Raw genomic sequence first — 11,689 nt, 5'->3', positions numbered from 1 at the left:
GATCGTGTGATCGGCTGCTTCACAATCTTTTTCAGGATGACAGCAGCGTGGTTTACACATTGCTTAGCAGCGTGTAAACCACGATCGTCTGACCGAGCCCTTAAAGGGAACCTGTTGCCTCCCTACAGTACCATAAACTAAGTTATGGTGCTGCTGAGGGAGGTAATGGGGAGCTGGTGAATGCTGCTGTAAATTATGGGTGGGCCATGCTGTTAAAGTACTCTGTAGCCTTTAGTTTTTCAATGTATATATTGTTAGTTTTTTAATTGTGTTGTTAGAAAACACAGCTGGAAAGTCATCCTTATCTGTTAAACAATCCTGGTTGGCCATTAGTGAATTTTAAAATGCACTTAGCATTTGCAGCAATTAGGAGCAATGGCTTACAGAAATCAATAATATATTTACTATAATAGATTATAATATTGGATAATGATAATAATTTACTACTAACTCAGTGTCTCAAACTATACAATGAAATATAAACTGGTCTTTCTGGACTGAACCTGAATCGACCCTCTGGCTCTAGGACACAATTTGTCCAGGGACTGAAAGGGTGTATTACTCTATATGTATAATGATGTGAATCCACCATTTCTATGGACCCCTTGGCAGTCTTCCAACATGGCATGCAACTTCATAGACCACTCAATGTGCAAAGCTCAGACCATGTTTTGGCATCTGCTTCTGTTCCTTGACTACTACAGTACTCTCAAGCACACAGAGACAAGAGAAGATCCTGCTCCCCACACACACACACACACACACACATAAACAGCAGCAGCTTAGATGACATTATACAACAGCAATAAGTGTAGCTGTGAATCCAGCACTGGGGTGAGATAGATAGAACAAACCTTCTTACTAGAGTCTTCAGCAGGTTAACTATGTGTGTCTCCTTGTCTCTCTCACTCTGGTGCCTGATGGGGCCCAAAGGCCTTTCTACCATATTATAAATGGCATATGGTATGTTAGGTGAGAGTCTTGTTATGGATGTCGCATTAGGGTGAACAGTTACAAGCTTCTGGAAAGGACCTCTCACCTTTTATCTCATTGCTTAGTTGTCTTGATTATTTGTGATTTCTTGTGGCTGTTATTCCGCAAATTATACAATGTTGCAGACTATGTTGACTGTACATCAACATTATTATTATACGGAACATTTAATAAAAAGGTTGTCTGTCATTAAAATTAAATGTTCTGTGACCCAATTTAAACAGGACTCAATACAGTTTTTTTTAACATTAATTTGATTCAAATAAGAGAAGTAAAGGCCCATTCACACAACCGTTTTTCCCATCCATGTATTTCATGTATTGGGATTTTTTGCTCGTGGAGGCGAAATTGCAGTAGTTGCGTGGATTCCATGCTGACTGCTTCCCTTGAAGTCAATGGAAGCTGTCTGATCCGCGGCCCTTCCGCAATAACATTGCAGAAAGATTGCGGATTCCATGTCATCACTAGGCGATGACACTGGAAAAGCAGGGTTTAAAAAAAAAAAAAAAATCTGTACCGCGCATGTCTGACAGCTCACCGTGTAGACCATCTACAGTACAGAGAAGATAAAAGAAAGGCAAGTACGTATGGATGTCGGCTAGGCACAAGGTCGGATTCTACTGCAGGATTCCGCATGCCAAATCCGACCCACCCATGTGCAGCCGGCCTTTAAGAAATATATACAATTTATGGCTTACAAAACAAGAGTAGGTTGCCATATGGCTTCGTACAAAGAAAATTAATATGGAAGCATGCATGATACCTCATCTAACTCTTTCAATAGCTAGAATATACAGATAAAGACAAATGTACACGGGCGGATCTGCATTGCGGAATCCAGATTGCGCGTACGCCTTCAGATTCCTCAATATATACCGCCCATAGCATGCTATGGCAAAACACGATTTCCTCTACACAAGCGTAAATTGATTCCGATTTTCCACTTGTGGAAGAGAAATCGCAGCATGCTGCGATTCTCTGTGGATTCCACACAGATGGCTTCCATTGAACTTAATGGTAGCCGTCTGACCCACAGCCCTTTTGCAATCAGCATTGTGGAAAGGTCGCGGGATCTGCATCATTGCTTAGCGACGGACGGCGCAGCATTGCCTGTACTGTGCATGTGCACTGGCGCGACGGCCAGAATATCTGCAATACAGATAATAATAATCCGGACTTTGCGCAGGGGTCACCGGCCGGGCACAGGGTCAAATTCCACTGCGGGATCCGACCCAGTCGTGTGCATTCGGCTGTAGCGGTTAGATCTTTGTATCATATTAAAACCCATGTATTCAAAATTTGGCATGCAGCACTTGTTTGAAGTTGGGAGTAGCGTGCAATGTTTTTCTTCTCTGTGTGCAAGGGAGGGGGAAGCAGCAAATGTCTTCAGGAAGCAAGATCATAGCCCGCAGTGACATCTAGCTCCCTGGATGGCTTTTCAGTGGCTCCTGGAGGGTGATACAGAAACGTTTCAGGGAGTATATGTGCCCTGGCCAAGGACAGGGAATGGAATAAAATAATATACTATAGAAGTTACATTTTGCTAGTCTCATCTGTGTGTGGTACATGATGGTACTACGGTATATTCTTTTACCAGAATGTAATAAATACAGCTGGAACTAAAAACTCTTCTGAATAAACTGGCACAAATAGACAGCAACATTTTCTTTTTTAATACCAGAAGGCTCTTTTTTTTTTAAATGCACTAGCTTTTTTTTATAGGTCTGCTGTATTGTTCCATCTTAGTAAATACCAGAGCTGTAACTAGGGAGAGAGGAATGGACAGGTAACACTATCTCACACAGCTTCGAGCATCTGCTATCTGCACTTAGTCTGTTGCACCCAGCATCAACTCCCTTGGGCAGCTGCTATGTCCAATTTGTGGTCCCCCAGGGGAGTTGAGAATAGTGCTACCTCTTAAAGAGAGCAATGACGCCAATGGCCTCTGACAATTCTGATGTAGTGTGGCTGTGGTATTACGCAAAGGCTTAAGATACAACAGAAACCGGAGGCATGAAAAACACAGTTTGAGCATTTCTTATTTAATACTAAATAGGTTTAAAGCTAATGGATTAGACAGCATTACAATTAACAGGGTGGTTTAACAATGTGTTATTGAATCTGATGTTCTATTACAAATACAATTTGCCTGAGATGCGAGCAAATATTAGCCTCTATTCTTCCACCAACTAGGACTAAACAGCGCACAGTTTAACCAGAATAGTATAAGCCATGTATGATTAGTCTCTTTATGTCATTCTTAGCAGGGTGAACAAATTTAAGCCCGCGCAATAATACACATCCAATAATGTGGCCTCTCTCAATAGTTCTGATGCCCTGCGCTGCTTGTAGAGCACTGTCCAGTACACGTCAGGTTGGATAAAGGCAGCAAGAGTTCTAAGCTCAGAACAATGGTACATGACCACTGAGAAGTTAAAGTTACTTCTAAGTTATTCTTAAATGTGCACACTGTAATCCTGTCTTAAGGACTGTTTTCTACTTTCACTTGTTACGTTCAGCCACTGTGCAACCACCAAAGGTGTCCTCTGTAGTGTTGTCAGGTTCCTGTGAGTGATGTATGGCATCATTGCTTCTTTTCTCTCTGGCATCAGCAATCCATCTTGTCCAAAAACACTGGCTCTCGGCTTTCGTACTGAGTGTTTCTACTCTGCCCTCAACAGCTTACTCTCAGCTGAGGCAGCTTTCTCCTTCTAACAGCAGGGTAGGCTTTGAGTAACCCGCACTCACCCCACTTGGGCTATTCCAAACCATACTGCATCACCAGTCCTCTCAAAAGCCCTGTTCTTCCCCTTTATGACCAGGTGAGCTAAAGACCATCAATCTGAAAACTGTTCAGCGTAAAACAGTGTAATATCAAGTTTTACATTAGCCTTTATAAATTTGCAAGCTATAGCAATTATTTGTTCATTTTTCATACATCCCAAAAGGGTATCCCCCTTACACTGAAACCTTGGCACAAGCTGGCAGTCAGTACTTTCTGTCGATAGATCTCAGCTGTCTGTGTCCTGATCATTTTAAGCTGTTTGTGGAGGACTCACCTGGAGTGGAGCAGGAGTCCTTTCTGGTGCTCAGAGATTTATCCTGCTCCCTGAAGCAGTTTTAACCAATGAAAAGTACATAACAGATGTGGTGCAGGGGGGCTAGACCCCCCTGGCTTCAGGCCCAGCTCAGGTGCGAGTGCTGTGACCTCTATAGCTAGAGAACTGGCTCTAAAATCAAGAAGTACTTCACTACTTTTACTGTAGCATCCGAGGAGCAGGCCCAAAGCTCAGGGGACAGCGGCGTCGAGAAAGGCATTGTCACGGGGCTCTACCATCTCCTCCCATGGGGGTAGCTCGGGACCTGACAAAGGTGCTGCTGGGGGAGATCACAGGGATAGTAACCGGAAGTTACCTGTAGTCCAATTGTTACTCATGATGCCACTGTTCCGTCCTCTGTGGTGGATCTCCCAGATGTAATAAAGTAGTCCACACGCAGGGTATTTTCTGAACGAGAACTGGGAACGGTCGATTCTATTAGTTTACTTTAACACTTGAACTTATATTCAAATAAAACAGTTTTTGTACAGTAGCCAATTATCTCGGTGCAGCAGGGAGGATTCTCAGGGCATGTGTATAATCCATAGTCTAAGTTATCTGTGAGATTTCTCTCCCTGCAAACTGTCTCTCTGCTGTCATACACTCACGTTCCTCTCGCTTAGTAGCGATTTTCCATTCCTCCGAATGCATGTGGTACCGCTGCTGCATACCCACGCGTTTCCATCATGTCCAACCTTTCACTCTCTCTACACATAGAAGTCATAAGTAGTCTCTTTGCAGGAACAGGCACTGGCAGGAACAGAAGACTACCTCTCCGACTCTTCCATGCCTCTCTCTGACTCTTACTAGCACTAACTCCTTATTCTGTTTTTTTTGCTTCTCTCTTTACCAACACATATATAAACCAACGCCACGTCACATACACAAAATGTTACATTTCTCAGACAGGACAGAACATACCAGACATTAACCCATTCGATTCTGCAGCCATGCATTACACATATCTTGATGCACTCTACAAACAAGACAAACATAGAACATTATGGAGGGGCCCTATTAACTCTGTGCCACTACATTACCACTTTCTTTTAATCAGCCAATCTTCTCTTCAAGCTTCAGGCTTTGGAATGCATGCATTACAGAAATATAGAAGAGGTTAGTGATGGCATAAGAGCACAACTTAATGAAGATGGTGTGTGGGGGGAAGGTAATATGGCAATTACTTCTGCAGACACTAGCTGAAAATTGCTAAGTTTGCACATATGAGTACTCTTTGGCTGGAGCAATACGGCTGAGTGCACACAGTGGACATTATATGTGTTTTAAGGTCGCTCAGAAAAGTCGCTGAAGGTTACAAATGACAGTCGTTAGTTTGCTTTCATAGAAAGCGATGATTGTTCATCAGTTGTTTGCTGAGATATCCTACATAGTGGAGATCTCCATGCAAATCCAATCAGCGACTATTTTTTTGTTACATTGAAACAAAACAACACAACAAGGGTTTGACATTGATTTGCAAGAATGCTGGCATCCAATAAGTGGTGCTGCAGAGGTATTGTTCAATCTTCCTAAGTTGCATACACGTAAGTCAGTTACACCTAAAGGCCCAATGTCAACGGGCGTTTTCGATTTGTGGAACCCACGTGGGAGATCCGCAAATTAAGCCACCCATAGGGATGCATTAGCATCCACAAAACAATTTAAAACATGCGGATGTGATTTTCGTTCCGGCGTGCAGATCGCACGTGTGGGAAGAAATCACAGCATGCTCCGTTTTTCTGCGGATCCCACTTCAATTGAAGCCATCTGATCCGCAACACACCCGCAGCTGACAATGTGGACGTGCCACGGATCCACAGGAAAGCAGGAGATTACAAAAAAAAATTGCACTGCGCAGGCGCCTGGCATGTCGCCGGCGCGTCCGGACGCATGCGTCATGCTGAAGAAAGAAGATCCGACCGGAACAGAGGAGACCTGCGCTGGATCTGGACAGGTAAGAAAATGTCTTTTCCTGTCCATGTCTGCGGGCATGGCTGGATTCTGTTGCGGGATTTAACAGTGGAATCCGTGCGTACAAGCGGACATTGGGCCAAAACGGTTCTGCCATTAAAAAAAATATAAAATTTCTGTACTTACCTATTCCTCCCCAGACAGCCTTTTTACCAGATCTTCATCTCCCATATCTTCCTCTGGCTCCTCCAGTCCCCCGGGTCACGTGACCGCAAGCCGGCCAGATCCTCTTCTTCCGGTGATGAAGCTTCCTGCAGGCCAATGTATGCTATGTCACTAGTGATGTAGCGTTCACTGCCTAGCAAGGAATGACAGTCCTCGGCAGCCTGCTTTAGTGCGCATGCGCCTGGTCTTGCCGCTAGTGTTCATATAATATGTATAGCAGCGAGACCCCATGCCTGCGCACTAAAGCAGGCTGCCGAGGTTCAGCATTCCCTGCTAGGCAGTGAACGCTACATCACTAGTGACCGGGTATACTGACCTGCAGGAAGGAGAATGACGAAAATGTACGCTACATAACAGGAACAAGAGGACCCGGTCGGCTGGAGGTGAGGTGACCCGGGGAACTGGAGAAGCCAGGAAAAGATTGGTGAGGTGAAGTCAGCCTAAGGCTAAGTTTTCTCTCAAAGCTGCCTTGTATCTCTTCAGGAAAATTGTGATCCTCTGCCGCAGCTGTCACTTTCAATAGGAGACCTCGCATCACATGCACCTCCTAGCATGTGGTGCGATGCTGCCACGGACCCCATTGACAACAATGGGCATTGCGATGTGATAGCACGCAGAAAGAGAAGACATGCTGCAATTTGTTTTTGATACACTTTGTTTTTGATAGGATGCACTGCAATGCGGAAAAACATCGCTCATGTGTTTGACCCCATTCAATAGGACCCCATTCAATAGAATGGGGTTCATATTCGTGCGAGATTTGAGCATCTCGCTCAAATGTGAAGGCAGCCTAAGGGTGGATTCAAACTAGTCTTTAATCCCTGATTTTGCTTTCCTTGTCTATGTCCCGTTTTTTTTAAACGGAATAGCAAAGACTGCAGCGCTATTTGTTTTGTTTAAAAAAAAAAAGAGAAAAAAAAGCCTGATGGAACAGAAGCAAACAGGAAGCTTTGGGTTGCTGTATTTCTTTTACAACTATCCTAGCATAATGGCAATAGTCTAAGGAAATGTGCTCAGAGAGGTGTCTTTATCTGATATTTTGTCAGATGAACATCTTAAAGGGAACCTGTCCCCACAACACTATAAACCAAGTTATGGTAGTATTAGGGGATGTGACAGGGATTCGGGAGATGTATTTTCTATAATCACTATCTCCTGTGATGCAGCGCTGTTATCTGGTGAAGAACGCATAGCACAGGACGTTCTGACTGTTTTCAGAGTCCTTTTATTATACTTGCTGGCACCCCATTTCCTCTCTGTGTATGCCATTGTAAGGGATGCTTAAATATTGTGCTGTTTTAATATTATTTTATTAATATAATGTTATATGTTTTTGTTTTAAAGTCGAGCAGAGGAGGAAGATGGTCGATGTCCTTCTGCAGGGACATAGTGCATCATGCTGCACTTTACTACCCAAGGATACAGGGCAGTGCGAGGTTATAAAAAGGCCATTGTCCTGCAAAGTAGTTTTGCATGTAGTATGCAGTCGATAAGGACAGAAAAGAAATTCTCATATTTTGTCAATTGCGAAAAAGTAACACGGTGTAGCATTCTTCAGTTGGAAGCTGTTGTGGTTACAAGATGTTCCCGGGTCATCCTGCAGATGGACACGCCATCTCCACCATTACACTGCTAACCTACTGGTCATCATCCAGGGCCGAGGTTTGTTGTCTACTGTGGAGAGGAATTCAATAAAGCACTCCTCACTCCCCTTCAGATAAGACTTGCAGGGGGTTCAGGTTGTTTCTAGCCCCTTCTTACGCACCCTGCACTAAATGCAGAGATGAGTCTGATACACAGACTGAGCAGTGGCTTTCAGGGTAAACAGCGAGGGAACAGACAGGTTGGTAACTATAAAAAACACATCCCAGACCTCAGCGGCCTCTGTTCTACAAGCCTATAGAGTTAGTTTATGGTTGATCATGTGACCTGACAGGTTGCCTTTAACATCTATGGCCAGCTTAAAGGGTACTCCAGTTAATGGACAAGCCCTTTTCAATAGGGGCCTTGTGTGAAAATAATAAATAGCGATATATGTATCCCTCTACGGCGCTGCAGCCCTGGTGATTCTTGTGACAGATGATATCACAGGAAATCAGGTGACTGCTGGCATCGGTGTTTACATTCAAGAGCATGGTGCTGCAGCCTCTCATTGAGGTTACGTGATTCCTTCAAGCTCTTATTCTTTTCTTGTGTCTCTTGAATCTGCTGAGAAGTGATGTTCTGGCTCCCTCTACTGGAGCCATTGCTCTACTATGTGCTCCTTAAAAAAACAAAAAACAACAACTTACGGTCAGTTAAATAAAGCTTGGCTAGTCTGGAAAGCATGTTTTAAACATCATTATTTCATTTCCGTTAGCTATTAACCGCTTAGTGACTAGTCTATTTTGTGCCTTAAAGGGGTTGTCTCGCGAAATCAAGTGGGGTTATACACTTCTGTATGGCCATATTAATGCACTTTGTAATATACATCGTGCATTAAATATGAGCCATACAGAAGTTATTCACTTACCTGCTCCGTTGCTAGCGTCCCCGTCGCCATGGTTCCGTCTAATTTCGGTGTCTTCTTGCTTTTTTAGACGCGCTTGCGCTGTGCGGTCTTCTCCCTTCGGCTCCGCTCGGCAGCATCGGCGTTTTGGCTCCACCCCCTTGTACGCGTCATCGCGTAGCTCCGCCCCCGTCACGTGCCGATTCCAGCCAATCAGGAGGCTGGAACCGGCACACGTCATGGGGCGGAGTTACCCGATGACGCATACAAGGGGGCGGAGCCAAAACGCTGATGCTGCCGAGCGGAGCCGAAGGGAGAAGACCGCACAGCGCAAGCGCGTCTAAAAAAGCAAGAAGACACCGAAATTAGACGGAACCATGGCGACGGGGACGCTAGCAACGGAGCAGGTAAGTGAATAACTTCTGTATGGCTCATATTTAATGCACGATGTATATTACAAAGTGCATTAATATGGCCATACAGAAGTGTATAACCCAACTTGATTTCGCGAGACAACCCCTTTAAGGACCAAGTGATTTTCATGGTTGCACTCTCATCGACAGTGGGTCAGATGTCACTCTTTCAAATGTTCTCCTTATACCACTCCTCACACCGCCTACTATATTCAGTCTGTTCTATTTCAGGATTGAACCACCAGGCCCCATTTCAGGCCCGCAGGAGAACCACTTCACACTATAGCTATCTCACCAACTCATCAGAACAGAGGTCCTTGTTCAATCCCCATTAGGATCCAACAACAGCCTCCTCCAGGATAAAGTGAAGCATCATTTTACGACCACACTACTTCTCATACTGGGCTGAGTATTTCCATAGCCCCAGCTGACTGTGCACCTCAGCTGTCACAGAACACTAACAGGCCTACCTTCTACAAGGCACCACTTAATCAGCTGCCAGGATACACATGGTCATTTGTTATCTCACTTTACACTCTGTGAACTGCACTCCAGACTTTAGCAAAGCAGCTGTGCTGTTTCACTCTCAGGGACTTGCAGCAACTTGGTAGGCAACTTCTATCCTCAACACCACTCAGGCCTGTGTCATGTTTGCTGTTCATCACTACTTCTCCTTGACCAGGGCTTGGCCTAACTTAAAAACCACTTGTAAACAAGTCCAGCAACACATGCACTCACTCACATTGTTCCAGAATTACACCAAACCTCCTTCAGAAAAACGTTGGAAGCAATCCATATGTGTGTAGACTACAGGATGTTAAATAGAAGAACAATTCCCCATCAGTATACCCTGCCCAGAATTGAGGAGGGTTTGGAGGCCCTTAATGGAAATTGTTGGTTCATTGTGCTGGATCTTCAATCTGGATATTATCAAGTGCCAATGGCATCTGAAGACCAGGGAAAGTCAGCCTTTATATGTCCATTGGGTTTCTATCAATTCATTTGTATGCCACAGGGTATAAGAGGCGCTCCAGCAACATTTCAAAGGTTGATGGAAAGAGTGTTAGGTGATCTAGTGCCCCAAGAATTCCTTGTATATGTGGATGACATTATTGTATTTAGGGCTACCTTGGAGGAGCATGAAGTGAGACTCATGAAAGTGTTATAGCGCTTACAGCAAGAGGCATTGAAGTTATCTGCAGACAAATGCAAATTCTGCTGGTCGTCCATTACCTATGTAGGCCATATTGTCTCTGCCAAGGAAGTTGCCACTGATCCTGACAAAATTGAAGCAGTAGTGAACTGGCCTCATCCACAAAACAATACAGAGTTACACTCTTTCTTGGGATTCTGTGGCTATTACCATCGCTTTGTAGAGGGGTACTCTAGAATAGCTCGAGCCTAGCTTGACTTTCTGAGAAAAAATGAAAGTGAGCAAGGGAAGGAGAGAGGGTCATCCAAGAACCTCCTAGCAGATAAGTGGACTTCTGCTTACTGAAGAATAGATTGACAGAGGCCCCTGTACTGGGGTATGCCAATGCTCAGAAGCCGTACATGCTCCATGTGGATGCCAGCCTTGAAGGACTAGGTGGCATGCTGCATCAAGAATACCCAGCTGAGTTATGACCAAAAATTTTACCAGCCAAAGCTTTTCCCCCAAGTGAAGGGAACTATCCATTCATAAGTTAGAGTTCCTAGCCCTTAAATGGCCTATTGTCGACAAGTTACATGACTACTTGTATGGAGCGACGTATGAAGTGAGAACGTATAACAATCCATTGAAATACATTTTGACATCAGCTAAACTTGATGCTATGGGACATCATTGTTTGGCAGCATTATCCAACTATCAGTTCATGTTAAAATATAAGCAGGACTGAAAAAATTGGGACAGATGCTCTCTCCAGGCAACCAGGATTATCTAATGTGAAGGAAAAGGTCCCTGGGCCTGGAGTAAGAGCTTTATGTGCTATGGCTGCTGTCATTAAAGATCGAGTGGCCTTTTCTAAAACACAGCTTATAGACTCCATTGGAGGTGATACCCGACATGTTTGTGTACCCTGCTGCTCTAGGGGAATCCGAGAAGTGTTCTATATCCCCTAAGCAGATAATTGGGAGTCCAAAGGCTAAGCATCTTATTGGACCCCTTTATGAACCAGTGACAGGTAAGAATAAGGATATGTTACGGAAGTCCTTGCCTATAGAATACGGCCAATTCCTACGAGATTGGGAAAAGTTTGAGATCAAGAAAGGGTTGCTCTATTGTGTGATACTGTACCATGACCACCCTGGTAGGCGTCAATTGGTTATCCCACACTGTTTCCAGCATATGGTTTTCCGAAGTCTACATGATCACCATCGCCATTTGGGACCCGAAAAGACTTATAGTCTGATACAAGATCGATTGTACTGGCCTGGGACGAGAGACACTGTGACCCGGTTATTTAGACACTGCCTTCAGTGTGTACAACAAAAGAGTCTCCCAGCTCGAGCAGCTTTCTTGGGCCATTTGAAAAGTTATGGTCCCATGGATCTTGCCTGTATGGATTTCCTTTATATCG

Source organism: Eleutherodactylus coqui, chromosome 1, assembly GCF_035609145.1.
Source record: "Eleutherodactylus coqui strain aEleCoq1 chromosome 1, aEleCoq1.hap1, whole genome shotgun sequence".
Classification (NCBI taxonomy): Eukaryota; Metazoa; Chordata; class Amphibia; order Anura; family Eleutherodactylidae; genus Eleutherodactylus; species Eleutherodactylus coqui.
The sequence above is the reverse complement of the archived record's forward strand: the minus strand, read 5'-3'. Positions refer to the sequence as shown.